Source organism: Capricornis sumatraensis, chromosome 11, assembly GCF_032405125.1.
Source record: "Capricornis sumatraensis isolate serow.1 chromosome 11, serow.2, whole genome shotgun sequence".
NCBI classification, from domain to species: domain Eukaryota; kingdom Metazoa; phylum Chordata; class Mammalia; order Artiodactyla; family Bovidae; genus Capricornis; species Capricornis sumatraensis.
The window spans coordinates 4,327,901-4,347,605 of NC_091079.1; positions in this window are offsets into that span (position 1 = coordinate 4,327,901).

Sequence of the window (19,705 nt, forward strand, 5' to 3'; positions counted from 1 at the left end):
GAATGGTGGTACGACCATGGAGTTCCTCTCGCCTTTCCTGTTGAGATTGCCTCCTCTTGAGATGCGACGGGAACGCCGGGAATTCTTTCCCGTTGAAAGCAGGGAAAGGATCCCTCATCTCGAGCTACGAGGGGGAAACGGGGCTCCTCTGGATGTGGGCGGGACCATCGTGCTTCCTCTCGAGTGGAGACGGGTATGGCGGTGAACTTCTTGAGTTGCAGCAAGGGTGTGAAAGACCCTTTCGAAGTTCCAGAGGTTAGGTGTCTTTAGTCTCCAGACGCCTCATCGGAAATAGGCCTTATCTCGCCTGGAAGGGAGAAATTCCTGGATTTTCTCGAGTTGCGGCAGGTGTTCTCGAGTTACGACGGGGACCTCAGGGACCCGCCCTGGTGGCCTCAGGAGAGGCCAGTCCCCATGCGAGTTGCTAGGGGGCCTCTCGGGATTCCTCTCCCGTCGATACCGGGGCCAAAAACCTTGTGTGGAGTCAGGGCCGGAACCGAGGATTCCTCTCAGGGGCTGACATGGATCTTTGGGTACTTCTGGAGTCTCCCCAGGGGAGTCAGGCCACGTCTCGAGTGGGGGCATGCACGTGCGCTTTCCTTCCAGGCTGTAGCAGCAATGTCACGCTTCCCGTCGCTTGGATCAAAGATCTGTGCTTTTCCCTCGAGGCTTTCCCTCGAGGCTTTCCCACAGGGCTGTCCCACGTGCCACCGTGGTGTGAGTCGATCCTCGTCGTGAAAGATGAGCCAGTGCAGGGCAAAGAGCTTCCTCTGGAATGGACTGAGACACCTGGGGGACTCTTGGAATGGTGGTACGACCATGGAGTTCCTCTCGCCTTTCCTGTTGAGAGTGCCTCCTCTTGAGATGCGACGGGAACGCCGGGAATTCTTTCCCGTTGAAAGCAGGGAAAGGATCCCTCATCTCGAGCTCCGAGGGGGAAACGGGGCTCCTCTGGATGTGGGCGGGACCATCGTGCTTCCTCTCGAGTGGAGACGGGTATGGCGGTGAACTTCTTGAGTTGCAGCAAGGGTGTGAAAGACCCTTTCGAAGTTCCAGAGGTTAGGTGTCATTAGTCTCCAGACGCCTCATCGGAAATAGGCCTCATCTCGCCTGGAAGGGAGAACTTCCTGGATTTTCTCGAGTTGCGGTAGGTGTTCTCGAGTTACGACGGGGACCTCAGGGACCCGCCCTGGTGGCCTCAGGAGAGGCCAGTCCCCATGCGAGTTGCTAGGGGGCCTCTCGGGATTCCTCTCCCGTCGATACCGGGGCCAAAAACCTTGTGTGGAGTCAGGGCCGGAACCGAGGATTCCTCTCATGGGCTCACATGGATCTTTGTGTACTTCTGGAGTCTCTCCAGGGGAGTCAGGCCTCGTCTCGAGTGGGGGCATGCACGTGCGCTTTCCTTCCAGTCTGTAGCAGCAATGTCACGCTTCCCGTCGCGTGGATCAAAGGATCTGTGGTTTTCCCTCGAGGCTTTCCCTCGAGGCTTTCCCACAGGGCTGTCCCACGTGCCACCGTGGTGTGAGTCGATCCTCGGCGTGAAAGATGAGCCAGTGCAGGGCAAAGAGGTTCCTCTGGAATGGACTGAGACATCTGGAGGACTCTTGGAATGGTGGTACGACCATGGAGTTCCTCTCACCTTTCAGTTGAGAGTGCCTCCTCTTGAGATGCGACGGGAACGCCGGGAATTCTTTCCCGTTGAAAGCAGGGAAAGGATCCCTCATCTCGAGCTACGAGGGGGAAACGGGGCTCCTCTGGATGTGGGCGGGACCATCGTGCTTCCTCTCGAGTGGAGACGGGTATGTCGGTGAACTTCTTGAGTTGCAGCAAGGGTGTGAAAGACCCTTTCGAAGTTCCAGAGGTTAGGTGTCATTAGTCTCCAGACGCCTCATCGGAAATAGGCCTCATCTCGCCTGGAAGGGAGAACTTCCTGGATTTTCTCGAGTTGCGGTAGGTGTTCTCGAGTTACGACGGGGACCTCAGGGACCCGCCCTGGTGGCCTCAGGAGAGGCCAGTCCCCATGCGAGTTGCTAGGGGGCCTCTCGGGATTCCTCTCCCGTCGATACCGGGGCCAAAAACCTTGTGTGGAGTCAGGGCCGTAACCGAGGATTCCTCTCAGGGGCAGACATGGATCTTTGGGTACTTCTGGAGTCTCCCCAGGGGAGTCAGGCCTCGTCTCGAGTGGGGGCATGCACGTGCGCTTTCCTTCCAGGCTGTAGCAGCAATGTCACGCTTCCCGTGGCGTGGATCAAAGGATCTGTGGTTTTCCCTCGAGGCTTTCCCACAGGGCTGTCCCACGTGCCACCGTGGTGTGAGTCGATCCTCGGCGTGAAATATGAGCCAGTGCAGGGCAAAGAGGTTCCTCTGGAATGGACTGAGACATCTGGGGGACTCTTGGAATGGTGGTACGACCATGGAGTTCCTCTCGCCTTTCCTGTTGAGACTGCCTCCTCTTGAGATGCGACGGGAACGCCGGGAATTCTTTCCCGTTGAAAGCAGGGAAAGGATCCCTCCTCTCGAGCTACGAGGGGGAAAAGGGGCTCCTCTGGATGTGGGCGGGACCATCGTGCTTCCTCTCGAGTGGAGACGGGTATGTCGGTGAACTTCTTGAGTTGCAGCAAGGGTGTGAAAGACCCTTTCGAAGTTCCAGAGGTTAGGTGTCATTAGTCTCCAGATGCCTCATTGGAAACAGGCCTCATCTCGCCTGGAAGTGAGAACTTCCTGGATTTTCTCGAGTTGCGGCAGGTGTTCTCGAGTTACGACGGGGACCTCAGGGACCCGCCCTGGTGGCCTCAGGAGAGGCCAGTCCCCATGCGAGTTGCTAGGGGGCCTCTCGGGATTCCTCTCCCGTCGATACCGGGGCCAAAATCCTTGTGTGGAGTCAGGGCCAGAACCGAGGATTCCTCTCAAGGGCTGACATGGATCTTTGGGTACTTGTGGAGTCTCCCCAGGGGAGTAAGGCTTCGTCTCGAGTGGGGGCATGCAAGTGCGCTTTCCCTCCAGGCTGTAGCAGCAATGTCACGCTTCCCGTCGCGTGGATCAAAGGATCTGTGGTTTTCCCTCGAGGCTTTCCCTCGAGGCTTTCCCACAGGGCTGTCCCACGTGCCACCGTGGTGTGAGTCGATCCTCGGCGTGAAAAATGAGCCAGTGCAGGGCAAAGAGGTTCCTCTGGAATGGACTGAGACATCTGGGGGACTCTTGGAATGGTGGTATGACCATGGAGTTCCTCTCGCCTTTCCTGTTGAGAGTGCCTCCTCTTGAGATGCGACGGGAACGCCGGGAATTCTTTCCCGTTGAAAGCAGGGAAAGGATCCCTCATCTCGAGCTACGAGGGGGAAACGGGGCTCCTCTGGATGTGGGCGGGAGCATCGTGCTTCCTCTCGAGTGGACACGGGTATGGCGGTGAACTTCTTGAGTTGCAGCAAGGGTGTGAAAGACCCTTTTGAAGTTCCAGAGGTTAGGTGTCATTAGTCTCCAGACCCCTCATCGGAAATAGGCCTCATCTCGCCTCGAAGGGAGAACTTCCTGGATTTTCTCGAGTTGCGGCAGGTCTTCTCGAGTTGCGACGGGGACCTCAGGGACCCGCCCTGGTGGCCTCAGGAGAGGCCAGTCCCCATGCGAGTTGCTAGGGGGCCTCTCGGGATTCCTCTCCCATCGATCCCGGGGCCAAAAACCTTGGGTGGAGTCAGGGCCGGAACCGAGGATTCCTCTCGGGGGCTGACATGGATCTTTGGGTACTTGTGGAGTCTCCCCAGGGGAGTCAGGCCTCGTCTCGAGTGGGGGCATGCACGTGCGCTTTCCTTCCAGGCTGTAGCAGCAATGTCACGCTTCCCGTCGCGTGGATCAAAGGATCTGTGGTTTTCCCTCGAGGCTTTCCCTCGAGGCTTTCCCACAGGGCTGTCCCACGTGCCACCATGGTGTGAGTCGATCCTCGGCGTGAAAGATGAGCCAGTGCAGGGGAAAGAGGTTCCTCTGGAATGGACTGAGACATCTGGGGGACTCTTGGAATGGTGGTACGACCATGGAGTTCCTCTCGCCTTTCCTGTTGAGAGTGCCTCCTCTTGAGATGCGACGGGAACGCCGGGAATTCTTTCCCGTTGAAAGCAGGGAAAGGATCCCTCATCTCGAGCTACGAGTGGGAAACGGGGCTCCTCTGGATGAGGGCGGGACCATCGTGCTTCCTCTCGAGTGGAGACGGGTATGGCGGTGAACTTCTTGAGTTGCAGTAAGGGTGTGAAAGACCCTTTCGAAGTTCCAGAGGTTAGGTGTCATTAGTCTCCAGACGCCTCATCGGAAATAGGCCTCATCTCGCCTGGAAGGGAGAACTTCCTGGATTTTCTCGAGTTGCGGCAGGTGTTCTCGAGTTACGACGGGGACCTCAGGGACCCGCCCTGGTGGCCTCAGGAGAGGCCAGTCCCCATGCGAGGTTCTAGGGGGCCTCTCGGGATTCCTCTCCCGTCGATACCGGGGCCATAAACCTTGTGTGCAGTCAGGGCCGGAACCGAGGATTCCTCTCAGGGGCTGACATGGATCTATGGGTACTTCTGGAGTCTCCCCAGGGGAGTCAGGCCTCGTCTCGAGAGGGGGCATGCAGGTGCGCTTTCCTTCCAGGCTGTAGCAGCAATGTCACGCTTCCCGTCGCGAGGATCAAAGGATCTGTGGTTTTCCCTCGAAGCTTTCCCTCGAAGCTTTTCCTCAGTGCTGTCCCACGTGCCACCGTAGTGTGAGTCGATCCTCGGGTGAAAGTTGAACCAGTGCAGGGCAAAGAGGTTCCTCTGGAACGGACTGAGACATCTGGGGGCTCTTGGAATGGTGGTACGACCATGGAGTTCCTCTCGCCTTTCCTGTTGAGAGTGCCTCCTCTTGAGATGCGACGGGAACGCCGGGAATTCTTTCCCGTTGAATGCAGGGAAAGGATCCCTCATTTCGAGCTCCGAGGGGGAAACGGGGCTCCTCTGGATGTGGGCGGGACCATCGTGCTTCCTCTCGAGTGGAGACGGGTATGGCGGTGAACTTATTGAGTTGCAGCAAGGTTGCAAAAGACCCTTTCGAAGTTCCAGAGGTTAGGTGTCATTAGTCTCCAGACGCCTCATTGGAAATAGGCCTCATCTCGCCTGGAAGGGAGAACTTCCTGGATTTTCTCGAGTTGCGGCAGGTGTTCTCGAGTTACGACGGGGACCTCAGGGACCCGCCCTGGTGGCCTCAGGAGAGGCCAGTCCCCATGCGAGGTGCTAGGGGGCCTCTCGGGATTCCTCTCCCGTCGATACCGAGGCCAAAAACCTTGTGTGGAGTCAGGGCCGGAACCGAGGATTCCTCTCAGGGGCTGACATGGATCTTTGGGTATTTCTGGAGTCTCCTCAGGGGAGTCAGGCCTCGTCTCGAGTGGGGGCATGCACGTGCGCTTTCCTTCCAGGCTGTAGCAGCAATGTCACGCTTCCCGTCGCGTGGATCAAAGGATCTGTGGTTTTCCCTCGAGGCTTTCCCTCGAGGCTTTCCCACAGGGCTGTCCCACGTGCCACCGTGGTGTGAGTCGATCCTCGGCGTGAAAGATGAGCCAGTGCAGGGCAAAGAGGTTCCTCTGGAATGGACTGAGACATCTGGGGGCTCTTGGAATGGTGGTACGACCTTGGAGTTCCTCTCGCCTTTCCTGTTGAGAGTGCCTCCTCTTGATATGCGACGGGAATGCCGGGAATTCTTTCCCGTTGAATGCAGGGAAAGGATCCCTCATCTCGAGCTCCGAGGGGGAAACGGGGCTCCTCTGGATGTGGGCGGGACCATCGTGCTTCCTCTCGAGTGGAGACGGGTATGGCGGTGAACTTCTTGAGTTGCAGTAAGGGTGTGAAAGACCCTTTCGAAGTTCCAGAGGTTAGGTGTCATTAGTCTCCAGACGCCTCATCGGAAATAGGCCTCATCTCGCCTGGAAGGGAGAACTTCCTGGATTTTCTCGAGTTGCGGCAGGTGTTCTCGAGTTACGACGGGGACCTCAGGGACCCGCCCTGGTGGCCTCAGGAGAGGCCAGTCCCCATGCGAGTTGCTAGGGGGCCGCTCGGGATTTCTCTCCAGTCGATACCGGGGCCAAAAACCTTGTGTGAAGTCAGGGCCGGAACCGAGGATTCCTCTCAAGGGGTGACATGGATCTTTGGGTACTTGTGGAGTCTCCCCAGGGGAGTCAGGCCTCGTCTCGAGTGGGGGCATGCACGTGCGCTTTCCTTCCAGGCTGTAGCAGCAATGTCACGCTTCCCGTGGCGTGGATCAAAGGATCTGTGGTTTTCCCTCGAGGCTTTCCCTCGAGGCTTTCCCACAGGGCTGTCCCACGTGCCACCGTGGTGTGAGTCGATCCTCGGCGTGAAAGATGAGCCAGTGCAGGGCAAAGAGGTTCCTCTGGAATGGACTGAGACATCTGGGGGACTCTTGGAATGGTGGTACGACCATGGAGTTCCTCTCGCCTTTCCTGTTGAGAGTGCCTCCTCTTGAGATGCGACGGGAACGCCGGGAATTCTTTCCCGTTGAAATCAGGGAAAGGATCCCTCAACTCGAGCTACGAGGGGGAAACGGGGCTCCTCTGGATGTGGGCGGGACCATCGTGCTTCCTCTCGAGTGGAGACGGGTATGGCGGTGAACTTCTTGAGTTGCAGCAAGGGTGTGAAAGACCCTTTCGAAGTTCCAGAGGTTAGGTGTCATTAGTCTCCAGACACCTCATCGGAAATAGGCCTCATCTCGCCTGGAAGGGAGAACTTCCTGGATTTTCTCGAGTTGCGGCAGGTGTTCTCGAGTTACGACGGGGACCTCAGGGACCCGCCCTGGTGGCCTCAGGAGAGGCCAGTTCCCAAGCGAGGTGCTAGGGGACCTCTCGGATTCCTCTCCCGTCGATACCCGGGCCAAAAACCTTGTGTGGAGTCAGGGCCGGAACCGAGGATTCCTCTCAGGGGCTGACATGGATCTTTGGGTACTTGTGCAGTCTCCCCAGGGGAGTCAGACCTCGTCTCGAGTGGGGGCATGCACGTGCGCTTTCCTTCCAGGCTGTAGCAGCAATGTCACGCTTCCCGTGGCGTGGATCAAAGGATCTGTGGTTTTCCCTCGAGGCTTTCCCTCGAGGCTTTAGCACAGGGCTGTCCCACGGGCCACCGTGGTGTGAGTCGATCTTCGGCGTGAAAGATGAGACAGTGCAGGGCAAAGAGGTTCCTCTGGAATGGACTGAGGCATCTGGGGGACTCTTGGAATGGTGGTACGACCATGGAGTTCCTCTCGCCTTTCCTGTTGAGAGTGCCTCCTCTTGAGATCGAAGGGAACGCCGGGAATTCTTTCCCGTTGAAAGCAGGGAAAGGATCCCTCATCTCGAGCTACGAGGGGATACGGAGCTCCTCTGGATGTGGGCGGGACCATCGTGCTTCCTCTCGAGTGGAGACGGGTATGTCGGTGAACTTCTTGATTTGCAGCAAGGGTGTGAAAGACCCTTTCGAAGTTCCAGAGGTTAGGTGTCATTAGTCTCCAGACGCCTCATCGGAAATAGGCCTCATCTCGCCTGGAAGGGAGAACTTCCTGGATTTTCTCGAGTTGCGGTAGGTGTTCTCGAGTTACGACGGGGACCTCAGGGACCCGCCCTGGTGGCCTCAGGAGAGGCCAGTCCCCATGCGAGTTGCTAGGGGGCCTCTCGGGATTCCTCTCCCGTCGATACCGGGGCCAAAAACCTTGTGTGGAGTCAGGGCCGGAACCGAGGATTCCTCTCAGGGGCTGACATGGATCTTTGGGTACTTCTGGAGTCTCCCCAGGGGAGTCAGGCCTCGTCTCGAGTGGGGGCATGCACGTGCGCTTTCCTTCCAGGCTGTAGCAGCAATGTCACGCTTCCCGTCGCGTGGATCAAAGGATCTGTGGTTTTCCCTCGAGGCTTTCCCACAGGGCTGTCCCACGTGCCACCGTGGTGTGAGTCGATCCTCGGCGTGAAAGATGAGCCAGTGCAGGCCAAAGAGGTTCCTCTGGAATGGACTGAGACATCTGGGGGACTCTTGGAATGGTGGTACGACCATGGAGTTCCTCTCGCCTTTCCTGTTGAGACTGCCTCCTCTTGAGATGCGACGGGAACGCCGGGAATTCTTTCCCGTTGAAAGCAGGGAAAGGATCCCTCCTCTCGAGCTACGAGGGGGAAAAGGGGCTCCTCTGGATGTGGGCGGGACCATCGTGCTTCCTCTCGAGTGGAGACGGGTATGTCGGTGAACTTCTTGAGTTGCAGCAAGGGTGTGAAAGACCCTTTCGAAGTTCCAGAGGTTAGGTGTCATTAGTCTCCAGATGCCTCATTGGAAACAGGCCTCATCTCGCCTGGAAGGGAGAACTTCCTGGATTTTCTCGAGTTGCGGCAGGTGTTCTCGAGTTACGACGGGGACCTCAGGGACCCGCCCTGGTGGCCTCAGGAGAGGCCAGTCCCCATGCGAGTTGCTAGGGGGCCTCTCGGGATTCCTCTCCCGTCGATACCGGGGCCAAAATCCTTGTGTGGAGTCAGGGCCAGAACCGAGGATTCCTCTCAAGGGCTGACATGGATCTTTGGGTACTTGTGGAGTCTCCCCAGGGGCGTAAGGCTTCGTCTCGAGTGGGGGCATGCAAGTGCGCTTTCCCTCCAGGCTGTAGCAGCAATGTCACACTTCCCGTCGCGTGGATCAAAGGATCTGTGGTTTTCCCTCGAGGCTTTCCCTCGAGGCTTTCCCACAGGGCTGTCCCACGTGCCACCGTGGTGTGAGTCGATCCTCGGCGTGAAAAATGAGCCAGTGCAGGGCAAAGAGGTTCCTCTGGAATGGACTGAGACATCTGGGGGACTCTTGGAATGGTGGTATGACCATGGAGTTCCTCTCGCCTTTCCTGTTGAGAGTGCCTCCTCTTGAGATGCGACGGGAACGCCGGGAATTCTTTCCCGTTGAAAGCAGGGAAAGGATCCCTCATCTCGAGCTATGAGGGGGAAACGGGGCTCCTCTGGATGTGGGCGGGAGCATCGTGCTTCCTCTCGAGTGGACACGGGTATGGCGGTGAAGTTCTTGAGTTGCAGCAAGGGTGTGAAAGACCCTTTTGAAGTTCCAGAGGTTAGGTGTCATTAGTCTCCAGACCCCTCATCGGAAATAGGCCTCATCTCGCCTCGAAGGGAGAACTTCCTGGATTTTCTCGAGTTGCGGCAGGTGTTCTCGAGTTACGACGGGGACCTCAGGGACCCGCCCTGGTGGCCTCAGGAGAGGCCAGTCCCCATGCGAGTTGCTAGGGGGCCTCTCGGGATTCCTCTCCCGTCGATCCCGGGGCCAGAAACCTTCTGTGGAGTCAGGGCCGGAACCGAGGATTCCTCTCAAGGGCTGACATGGCTCTTTGGGTACTTGTGGAGTCTCCCCAGGGGAGTCAGGCCTCGTCTCGAGTGGGGGCATGCACGTGCGCTTTCCTTCCAGGCTGTAGCAGCAATGTCACGCTTCCCGTCGCGTGGATCAAAGGATCTGTGGTTTTCCCTCGAGGCTTTCCCTCGAGGCTTTCCCACAGGGCTGTCCCACGTGCCACCATGGTGTGAGTCGATCCTCAGCGTGAAAGATGAGCCAGTGCAGGGGAAAGAGGTTCCTCTGGAATGGACTGAGACATCTGGGGGACTCTTGGAATGGTGGTACGACCATGGAGTTCCTCTCGCCTGTCCTGTTGAGAGTGCCTCCTCTTGAGATGCGACGGGAACGCAGGGAATTCTTTCCCATTGAAAGCAGGGAAAGGATCCCTCATCTCGAGCTCCGAGGGGGAAACGGGGCTCCTCTGGATGTGGGCGGGACCATCGTGCTTCCTCTCGAGTGGAGACGGGTATGGCGGTGAACTTCTTGAGTTGCAGCAAGGGTGTGAAAGACCCTTTCGAAGATGCAGAGGTTAGGTGTCATTAGTCTCCAGATGCCTCATCGGAAATAGGCCTCATCTCGCCTGGAAGGGAAAACTTCCTGGATTTTCTCGAGTTGCGGCAGGTCTTCTTGAGTTCCGACGGGGATCTCTGGGACCCGCACTGATGGCCTCAGGAGGAGCCAGTCCCCATGCGAGTTGCTAGGGGGCCTCTCGGGATTCCTCTCCCGTCGATACCGGGGCCAAAAACCTTGTGTGGAGTCAGGGCCAGAACCGAGGATTCCTCTCAGGGGCTGACATGGATCTTTGGGTACTTCTGGAGTCTCCCCAGGGGAGTCAGGCCTCGTCTCGAGTGGGGGCATGCACGTGCGCTTTCCTTCCAGGCTGTAGCAGCAATGTCACGCTTCCTGTCGCGTGGATCAAAGGATCTGTGGTTTTCCCTCAAGGCTTTCCCTCGAGGCTTTCCCACAGGGCTGTCCCACGTGCCACCGTGGTGTGAGTCGATCCTCGGCGTGAAAGATGAGCCAGTGCAGGGCAAAGAGGTTCCTCTGGAATGGACTGAGACATCTGGGGGACTCTTGGAATGGTGGTACGACCATGGAGTTCCTCTCTCCTTTCCTGTTGAGAGTGCCTCCTCTTGAGATGCGACGGGAACGCCGGGAATTCTTTCCCGTTGAAAGCAGGGAAAGGATCCCTCATCTAGAGCTACGAGGGGGAAACGGGGCTCCTCTGGATGTGGGCGGGACCATCGTGCTTCCTCTCGAGTGGAGACGGGTATGGCGGTGAACTTCTTGAGTTGCAGCAAGGGTGTAAAAGACCCTTTCGAAGTTCCAGAGGTTAGGTGTCATTAGTCTCCAGACGCCTCATCGGAAATAGGCCTCATCTCGCCTGGAAGGGAGAACTTCCTGGATTTTCTCGAGTTGCGGCAGGTGTTCTCGAGTTACGACGGGGACCTCAGGGACCCGCCCTGGTGGCCTCAGGAGAGGCCAGTCCCCATACGAGTTGCTAGGGGGCCTCTCGGGATTCCTCTCCCGTCGATACCGGGGCCAAAAACCTTGTGTGGAGTCAGGGCCGGAACCGAGGATTCCTCTCAGGGGCTGACATGGATCTTTGGGTACTTCTGGAGTCTCCCCAGGGGTGTCAGGCCTCGTCTCAGTGGGGTCATGCACGTGCGCTTTCCTTCCAGGCTGTAGCAGCAATGTCACGCTTCCCGTTGCCTGGATCAAAGCATCTGTGGTTTTCCCTCGAGGCTTTCCCTCGAGGCTTTCCCACAGGGCTGTCCCACGTGCCACCGTGGTGTGAGTCGATCCTCGGCGTGAAAGATGAGCCAGTGCAGGGCAAAGAGGTTCCTCTGGAATGGACTGAGACATCTGGGGGACTCTTGGAATGGTGGTACGACCATGAAGTTCCTCTCGCCTTTCCTGTTGAGAGTGCCTTCTCTTGAGATGCGACGGGAATGCCGGGAATACTTTCCCGTTGAAAGCAGGGAAAGGATCCCTCATCTCGAGCTACGAGGGGGAAACGGGGCTCCTCTGGATGTGGGCGGGACCATCGTGCTTCCTCTCGAGTGGAGACGGGTATGGCGGTGAACTTCTTGAGTTGCAGAAGGGTGTGAAAGACCCTTTCGACGTTCCAGAGGTTAGGTGGCATTAGTGTCCAGACGCCTCATCGGAAATAGGCCTCATCTCGCCTGGAAGGGAGAACTTCCTGGATTTTCTCGAGTTGCGGAAGGTGTTCTCGACTTACGACGGGGACCTCAGGGACCCGCCCTGGTGGCCTCAGGAACGGCCAGTCCCCATGCGATTTGCTACTGGGCCTCTCGGGATTCCTCTCCCGTCGATACCGGGGCCAAAAACCTTGTGTGGAGTCAGGGCCGGAACCGAGGATTCCTCTCAGGGGCTGACATGGATATTTGGGTACTTCTGGAGTCTCCCCAGGAGAGTCAGGCCTCGTATCGAGTGGGGGCATGCACGTGCGCTTTCCTTCCAGGCTGTAGCAGCAATGTCACGCTTCCCGTGGCCTGGATCAAAGGATCTGTGGATTTCCCTCGAGGCTTTCCCTCGAGGCTTTCCCACAGGGCTGTCCCACGTGCCACCGTGGTGTGAGTCAATCCTCGGCGTGAAAGATGAGCCAGTGCAGGCAAAGAGGTTCCTCTGGAATGGACTGAGACATCTGGGGGACTCTTGGAATGGTGGTACGACCATGGAGTTCCTCTCGCCTTTCCTGTTGAGAGTGCCTCCTCTTGAGATGCGACGGGAACGCCGGGAATTCTTTCCCGATGAAAGCAGGGAAAGGATCCCTCATCTCGAGCTACGAGGGGGAAACGGGGCTCCTCTGAATGTGGGCGGGACTATCGTAGTTCCTCTCGAGTGGAGACGGGTATGGCGGTGAACTTCTTGAGTTGCAGCAAGGGTGTGAAAGACCCTTTCGAAGTTCCAGAGGTTAGGTGTCATTAGTCTCCAGACGCCTCATCGGAAATAGGCCTCATCTCGCCTGGAAGGGAGAACTTCCTGGATTTTCTCGAGTTGCGGCAGGTGTTCTCGAGTTAAGACGGGGACCTCAGGGACCCGCCCTGGTGGCCTCAGGAGAGGCCAGTCCCCATGCGAGTTGCTAGGGGGCCTCTCGGGATTCCTCTCCCGTCGATACCGGGGCCAAAAACCTTGTGTGGAGTCAGGGCCGGAACCGAGGATTCCTCTCAGGGGCTGACATGGATCTTTGGGTACTTCTGGAGTCTCCCCAGGGGAGTCAGGACTCGTCTCGAGTGGGGGCATGCACGTGCGCTTTCCTTCCAGGCTGTAGCAGCAATATCACGCTTCCCGGCGCGTGGATCAAAGGATCTGTGGTTTTCCCTCGAGGCTTTCCCTCGAGGCTTTCCCTCAGGCCTGTCCCACGTGCCACCGTGGTGTGAGTCGATCCTCGGCGTGAAAGATGAGCCAGTGCAGGGCAAAGAGTTTCCTCTGGAATGGACTGAGACATCTGGGGGACTCTTGGAATGGTGGTACGACCATGGAGTTCCTCTCGCCTTTCCTGTTGAGAGTGCCTCCTCTTGAGATGCGACGGGAACGCCGGGAATTCTTTCCCGTTGAAAGCAGGGAAAGGATCCCTCATCTCGAGCTACGAGGGGGAAACGGGGCTCCTCTGGATGTGGGCGGGACCATCGTGCTTCCTCTCGAGTGGAGACGGGTATGGCGGTGAACTTCTTGAGTTGCAGCAAGGGTGTGAAAGACCCTTTCGAAGTTCCAGAGGTTAGGTGTCATTAGTCTCCAGACGCCTCATCGGAAATAGGCCTCATCTCGCCTGGAAGGGAGAACTTCCTGGATTTTCTCGAGTTGCGGCAGGTGTTCTCGAGTTACGACGGGGACCTCAGGGACCCGCCCTGGTGGCCTCAGGAGAGGCCAGTCCCCTTGCGAGTTGCTAGGGGGCCTCTCGGGATTCCTCTCCCGTCGATACCGGGGCCAAAAACCTTCTGTGGAGTCAGGGCCGGAACCGAGGATTCCTCTCAAATGCTGACATGGATCTTTGGGTACTTCTGGAGTCTCCCCAGGGGAGTCAGGCCTCGTCTCGAGTGGGGGCATGCACGTGCGCTTTCCTTCTAGGCTGTAGCAGCAATGTCACGCTTCCCGTCGCGTGGATCAAAGGATCTGTGGTTTTCCCTCGAGGCTTTCCCTCGAGGCTTTCCCACAGGGCTGTCCCACGTGCCACCATGGTGTGAGTCGATCCTCGGCGTGAAAAATGAGCCAGTGCAGGGCAAAGAGGTTCCTCTGGAATGGACTGAGACATCTGGGGGACTCTTGGAATGGTGGTACGACCATGGAGTTCCTCTCGCCTTTCCTGTTGAGAGTGCCTCCTCTTGAGATGCGACGGGAACGCCGGGAATTCTTTCCCGTTGAAAGCAGGGAAAGGATCCCTCATCTCGAGCTACGAGGGGGAAACGGGGCTCCTCTGGATGTGGGCGGGACCATCGTGCTTCCTCTCGAGTGGAGACGGGTATGGCGGTGAACTTCTTGAGTTGCAGCAAGGGTGTGAAAGACCCTTTCGAAGTTCCAGAGGTTAGGTGTCATTAGTCTCCAGACGCCTCATCGGAAATAGGCCTCATCTCGCCTGGAAGGGAGAACTTCCTGGATTTTCTCGAGTTGCGGCAGGTGTTCTCGAGTTACGACGGGGACCTCAGGGACCCGCCCTGGTGGCCTCAGGAGAGGCCAATCCCCATGCGAGTTGCTAGGGGGCCTCTTGGGATTCCTCTCCCGTCGATACCGGGGCCTGAAACCTTCTGTGGAGTCAGGGCCAGAACCGAGGATTCCTCTCAAGTGCTGACATGGATCTTTGGGTACTTCTGGAGTCTCCCCAGGGGAGTCAGGCCTCGTCTCGAGTGGGGGCATGCACGTGCGCTTTCCTTCCAGGCTGTAGCAGCAATGTCACACTTCCCGTCGCGTGGATCAAAGGATCTGTGGTTTTCCCTCGAGGCTTTCCCTCGAGGCTTTCCCACAGGGCTATCCCACGTGCCAACGTGGTGTGAGTCGATCCTCGGCGTGTAAGATGAGCCAGTGCAGGGCAAAGAGGTTCCTCTGGAATGGACTGAGACATCTGGGGGACTCTTGGAATGGTGGTACGACCATGGAGTTCCTCCCGCCTTTCCTGTTGAGAGTGCCTCCTCTTGAGATGCGACGGGAACGCCGGGAATTCTTTCCCGTTGAAAGCAGGGAAAGGATCCCTCATCTCGAGCTACGAGGGGGAAACGGGGCTCCTCTGGATGTGGGCGGGACCATCGTGCTTCCTCTCGAGTGGAGACGGGTATGACGGTGAACTTCTTGAGTTGCAGCAAGGGTGTGAAAGACCCTTTCGAAGTTCCAGAGGTTAGGTGTCATTAGTCTCCAGACGCCTCATCGGAAATAGGCCTCATCTCGCCTGGAAGGGAGAACTTCCTGGATTTTCTCGAGTTGCGGCAGGTGTTCTCGAGTTACGACGGGGACCTCAGGGACCCGCCCTGGTGGCCTCAGTAGAGGCCAATCCCCATGCGAGTTGCTAGGGGGCCTCTTGGGATTCCTCTCCCGTCGATACCGGGGCCAGAAACCTTCTGTGGAGTCAGGGCCGGAACCGAGGATTCCTCTCAAGTGCTGACATGGATCTTTGGGTACTTCTGGAGTCTCCCCAGGGGAGTCAGGACTCGTCTCGAGTGGGGGCATGCACGTGCGCTTTCCTTCCAGGCTGTAGCAGCAATATCACGCTTCCCGGCGCGTGGATCAAAGGATCTGTGGTTTTCCCTCGAGGCTTTCCCTCGAGGCTTTCCCTCAGGCCTGTCCCACGTGCCACCGTGGTGTGAGTCGATCCTCGGCGTGAAAGATGAGCCAGTGCAGGGCAAAGAGTTTCCTCTGGAATGGACTGAGACATCTGGGGGACTCTTGGAATGGTGGTACGACCATGGAGTTCCTCTCGCCTTTCCTGTTGAGAGTGCCTCCTCTTGAGATGCGACGGGAACGCCGGGAATTCTTTCCCGTTGAAAGCAGGGAAAGGATCCCTCATCTCGAGCTACGAGGGGGAAACGGGGCTCCTCTGGATGTGGGCGGGACCATCGTGCTTCCTCTCGAGTGGAGACGGGTATGGCGGTGAACTTCTTGAGTTGCAGCAAGGGTGTGAAAGACCCTTTCGAAGTTCCAGAGGTTAGGTGTCATTAGTCTCCAGACGCCTCATCGGAAATAGGCCTCATCTCGCCTGGAAGGGAGAACTTCCTGGATTTTCTCGAGTTGCGGCAGGTGTTCTCGAGTTACGACGGGGACCTCAGGGACCCGCCCTGGTGGCCTCAGGAGAGGCCAGTCCCCTTGCGAGTTGCTAGGGGGCCTCTCGGGATTCCTCTCCCGTCGATACCGGGGCCAAAAACCTTCTGTGGAGTCAGGGCCGGAACCGAGGATTCCTCTCAAATGCTGACATGGATCTTTGGGTACTTCTGGAGTCTCCCCAGGGGAGTCAGGCCTCGTCTCGAGTGGGGGCATGCACGTGCGCTTTCCTTCTAGGCTGTAGCAGCAATGTCACGCTTCCCGTCGCGTGGATCAAAGGATCTGTGGTTTTCCCTCGAGGCTTTCCCTCGAGGCTTTCCCACAGGGCTGTCCCACGTGCCACCATGGTGTGAGACGATCCTCGGCGTGAAAAATGAGCCAGTGCAGGGCAAAGAGGTTCCTCTGGAATGGACTGAGACATCTGGGGGACTCTTGGAATGGTGGTACGACCATGGAGTTCCTCTCGCCTTTCCTGTTGAGAGTGCCTCCTCTTGAGATGCGACGGGAACGCCGGGAATTCTTTCCCGTTGAAAGCAGGGAAAGGATCCCTCATCTCGAGCTACGAGGGGGAAACGGGGCTCCTCTGGATGTGGGCGGGACCATCGTGCTTCCTCTCGAGTGGAGACGGGTATGGCGGTGAACTTCTTGAGTTGCAGCAAGGGTGTGAAAGACCCTTTCGAAGTTCCAGAGGTTAGGTGTCATTAGTCTCCAGACGCCTCATCGGAAATAGGCCTCATCTCGCCTGGAAGGGAGAACTTCCTGGATTTTCTCGAGTTGCGGCAGGTGTTCTCGAGTTACGACGGGGACCTCAGGGACCCGCCCTGGTGGCCTCAGGAGAGGCCAATCCCCATGCGAGTTGCTAGGGGGCCTCTTGGGATTCCTCTCCCGTCGATACCGGGGCCTGAAACCTTCTGTGGAGTCAGGGCCAGAACCGAGGATTCCTCTCAAGTGCTGACATGGATCTTTGGGTACTTCTGGAGTCTCCCCAGGGGAGTCAGGCCTCGTCTCGAGTGGGGGCATGCACGTGCGCTTTCCTTCCAGGCTGTAGCAGCAATGTCACACTTCCCGTCGCGTGGATCAAAGGATCTGTGGTTTTCCCTCGAGGCTTTCGAACAGGGCTGTCCCACGTGCCACCGTGGTGTGAGTCGATCCTCGGCGTGAAAGATGAGCCAGTGCAGGGCAAAGAGGTTCCTCTGGATTGGACTGAGACATCTGGGGGACTCTTGGAATGGTGGTACGACCATGGAGTTCCTCTCGCCTTTCCTGTTGAGAGTGTCTCCTCTTGAGATGCGACGGAAACACCGGGAATTCTTTCCCGTTGAAAGCAGGGAAAGGATCCCTCATCTCGTGCTCCGAGGGGGAAACGGGGCTCCTCTGGATGTGGGCGGGACCATCGTGCTTCCTCTCGAGTGGAGACGGGTATGGCGGTGAACTTCTTGAGTTGCAGCAAGGGTGTGAAAGACCCTTTCGAAGTTCCAGAGGTTAGGTGTCATTAGTCTCCAGACGCCTCATCGGAAATAGGCCTCATCTCGCCTGGAAGGGAGAACTTCCTGGATTTTCTCGAGTTGCGGCAGGTGTTCTCGAGTTACGACGGGGACCTCAGGGACCCGCCCTGGTGGCCTCAGGAGAGGCCAGTCCCCATGCGAGTTGCTAGGGGGCCTCTCGGGATTCCTCTCCCGTCGATACCGGGGCCAAAAACATTGTGTGGAGTCAGGGCCGGAACCGAGGATTCCTCTCAGGGGCTGACATGGATCTTTGGGTACTTGTGGAGTCTCCCCAGGGGAGTCAGGCCTCGTCTCGAGTGGGGGCATGCACGTGCGCTTTCCTTCCAGGCTGTAGCAGCAATGTCACGATTCCCGTCGCGTGGATCAAAGGATCTGTGGTTTTCCCTCGAGGCTTTCCCTCGAGGCTTTCCCACAGGGCTGTCCCACGTGCCACCGTGGTGTGAGTCGATCCTCGGCGTGAAAGATGAGCCAGTGCAGGGCAAAGAGGTTCCTCTGGAATGGACTGAGACATCTGGGGGACTCTTGGAATGGTGGTACGACCATGGAGTTCCTCTCGCCTTTCCTGTTGAGAGTGCCTCCTCTTGAGATGGGCCGGGAACGCCGGGAATTCTTTCCCGTTGAAAGCAGGGAAAGGATCCCTCATCTCGAGCTCCGAGGGGGAAACGGGGCTCCTCTGGATGTGGGCGGGACCATCGTGCTTCCTCTCGATTGGAGACAGGTATGGCGGTGAACTTCTTGAGTTGCAGCAAGGGTGTGAAAGACCCGTTCGAAGTTCCAGAGGTTAGGTGTCATTAGTCTCCAGACGCCTCATCGGAGATAGGCCTCATCTCGCCTGGAAGGGAGAACTTCCTGGATTTTCTCGATTTGCGGCAGGTGTTCTCGAGTTACGACGGGGACCTCAGGGACCCGCCCTGGTGGCCTCAGGAGAGGCCAGTCCCCATGCGAGGTGCTAGGGGGCCTCTCGGGATTCCTCTCCCGGCGATACCGGGGCCAAAAACCTTGTGTGGAGTCAGGGCCGGAACCGAGGATTCCTCTCAAGGGCTGACATGGATCTTTGGGTACTTGTGGAGTCTCCCCAGGGGAGTCAGGCCTCGTCTCGAGTGGGGCATGCACGTGCGCTTTCCTTCCAGGCTGTAGCAGCAATGTCACGCTTCCCGTCGCGTGGATCAAAGGATCTGTGGTTTTCCCTTGAGGCTTTCCCACGAGCCTTTCCCACAGGGCTGTCCCACGTGCCACCGTGGTGTGAGTCGATCCTCGGCGTGAAAGATGAGCCAGTGCAGGGCAAAGAGGTTACTCTGGAATGGACTGAGACATCTGGGGGACTCTTGGAATGGTGGTACGACCATGTAGTTCCTCTCGCCTTTCCTGCTGAGAGTGCCTCCTCTTGAGATGCGACGGGAACGCCGGGAATTCGTTCCCGATGAAAGCAGGGAAAGGATCCCTCATCTCGAGCTACGAGGGGGAAACGTGGCTCCTTTGGATGTGGGCGGGACTATCGTACTTCCTCTCGAGTGGAGACGGGTATGGCGGTGAACTTCTTGAGTTGCAGCAAGGGTGTGAAAGACCCTTTCGAAGTTCCAGAGGTTAGGTGTCATTAGTCTCCAGACGCCTCATCGGAAATAGGCCTCATCTCGCCTGGAAGGGAGAACTTCCTGGATTTTCTCGAGTTGCGGCAGGTGTTCTCGAGTTAAGACGGGGACCTCAGGGACCCGCCCTGGTGGCCTCAGGAGAGGCCAGTCCCCTTGCGAGTAGCTAGGAGGCCTCTCGGGATTCCTCTCCCATCGATACCGGGGCCAAAAACCTTGTGTGGAGTCAGGGCCGGAACCGAGGATTCCTCTCAGGGGATGACATGGATCTTTGGGTACTTCTGGAGTCTCCCCAGGGGAGTCAGGCCTCGTCTCGAGTGGGGGCATGCACGTGCGCTTTCCTTCCAGGCTGTAGCAGCAATGTCACGCTTCCCGTCGCGTGGATCAAAGGATCTGTGGTTTTCCCTTGAGGCTTTCCCACGAGCCTTTCCCACAGGGCTGTCCCACGTGCCACCGTGGTGTGAGTCGATCCTCGGCGTGAAAGATGAGCCAGTGCAGGGCAAAGAGGTTCCTCTGGAATGGACTGAGACATCTGGGGGACTCTTGGAATGGTGGTACGACCATGGAGTTCCTCTCGCCTTTCCTGTTGAGAGTGCCTCCTCTTGAGATGTGACGGGAACGCCGGGAATTCGATCCCGATGAAAGCAGGGAAAGGATCCCTCATCTCGAGCTACGAGGGGGAAACGGGGCTCCTCTGGATGTGGGCGGGACTAACGTACTTCCTCTCGAGTGGAGACGGGTATGGCGGTGAACTTCTTGAGTTGCAGCAAGGGTGTGAAAGACCCTTTCGAAGTTCCAGAGGTTAGGTGTCATTAGTCTCCAGACGCCTCATCGGAAATAGGCCTCATCTCGCCTGGAAGGCAGAGCTTCCTGGATTTTCTCGAGTTGCGGCAGGTGTTCTCGAGTTACGACGGGGACCTCAGGGACCCGCCCTGGTGGCCTCAGGAGAGGCCAGTCCCCATGCGAGGTGCTAGGGGGCCTCTCGGGATTCCTCTCCCGTCGATAC